Below are 1,506 nucleotides of genomic sequence, written 5' to 3'. Positions count from 1 at the left end.
CCTTTTACTTCAATGGCATCTTTTGAAATGGGAAAAAAAGGTCATTTATTACCTTGTTCTTTTCTCCAACTCAATTTGGTAATGATTCTCAGTTTTATAACCAACCTGATCTTCTTGGTTCCTGAGGAATATAGCCTAGGCTCCTCAGTGAGCAGCTTAGTCTGGCAGTCACTCTAAGGCGGCAGAAATTAGGGTGACATGAAGAGGAGGAGTGTGGAGTGTGTTAAAGCCTCTTGGGTAGTTCTGCTATCTTCAACCCACCCTCACTGGGAAAACCTGCTCAAAGCATTCTTGGGTTGTCCCTTGATTTCCCTGGGTGGGTTGCTCAGAAAGGAGATAATATCTTACTCATTTATTTATTTTTTTCTCAGCACAGTACCTGGCAATAAATAAGAGCTTAATAAAATATTTTTTTCTTTCTCTAGCCTTTTGCAGGAGTTTTTTCACCTCAGCGTGTATCCTAACTTGTCCTGCCTTTTTTTTTTTTCATATAAGACAGGGAATACTTTATTCAAATCCATCAGAGAAATGGAGGACACAATTTGACCTATCAACCTATTCAGGATAGCATAGGGTGTGCGCGCAATATTGAGGTTTCTACGACAGATGTCATAGATGGCCTCATTGCCAACCATGAAGGCACAATAAGAATGGTCCAGGGTGGTTTGGGTGGTGAGGATGTAGTTGTAGGGCTCAACTACAGCTGTGAAACCTGGGGGGCTGGGTAAATGGAGAACTCCAGCTTGCATGTCTTGCCATAATCAACAGAGAGACGTTCCATCAACAGAGAGGTGAACCCAGAACCTGTTCCCACACCAAAGCTGTGGAAAACCAGGAAGTCCTGAAGACCTGTGCACTGGTCAGCCAGCTTCCGAATTCGGTCCAAGACAAGGTCAGTGATCTCCTTGCCAACAGTGTAGTGCGCCCAGGCACTGGTATTGGCAATATCTTCCTCGTCTGTGATGAGCTGCTCGGGGTGGAAGAGCTGGCGGTCTGTGCCAGTGCGAACTTCATCAATGACCGTGGGTTCCAGGTCCGCAAACACTGCCCTGGGTACATGCTTGCCAGCACCTGTCTTGCTGGAGAAGGTGTTGCAGGAGTCATCTCCTCCTCCAGTGGTCTTACCATTTGGCCGGATGGCTGGATGCCATGTTCCAGGCAGTAGAGCTCCCAGCAGGAATTGCCGATCTGGGCACCCGCCTGGCCAACTTGGATGGAGATGCACTCGTGCATGGTTGCTGCTTTGCGGCTGCTGGGTGGATGGCTGAGAGGAAGAGGTTGTTGCTTCTTACAGTGCCACTCTTAGGCGGTCGATGCAAGAGAACCTGCCACCTGTCCTGTTTCTATGCCTGCCATGTTAAAAAATTAACAGTGCATGTGACATATTTCTGTGGATTTCATTTACTTATGAGGCAGAGAGAATATTCCCAATTAAAATAGGAAAGAGATCAGTAACTTTGTCTTTTATTTTTCTAGCAAAAGAATTACTAATTTTAAATCACTTAA

General features: G+C 45.8%; 1 pseudogene across 1 annotated transcript; it reads right to left on the bottom strand.

Moving 5' to 3' along the window:
* Nucleotides 1–443: 443 nt before the first annotated feature.
* On the bottom strand, nt 444–1,233 carry LOC308494415 (tubulin alpha-1A chain-like; annotated as a pseudogene). Its single transcript has one exon. The product of its transcript is annotated as a tubulin alpha-1A chain-like (transcript).
* Between the last annotated feature and the right edge of the window lie 273 nt (nt 1,234–1,506).

The sequence above is a fragment of the Rhinolophus hipposideros genome (genome assembly GCF_964194185.1).
Source record: "Rhinolophus hipposideros genome assembly, chromosome: 3".
In the NCBI taxonomy this organism is placed as follows: Eukaryota; Metazoa; Chordata; class Mammalia; order Chiroptera; family Rhinolophidae; genus Rhinolophus; species Rhinolophus hipposideros.
This window is presented reverse-complemented; position numbering and strand designations above follow the sequence as displayed.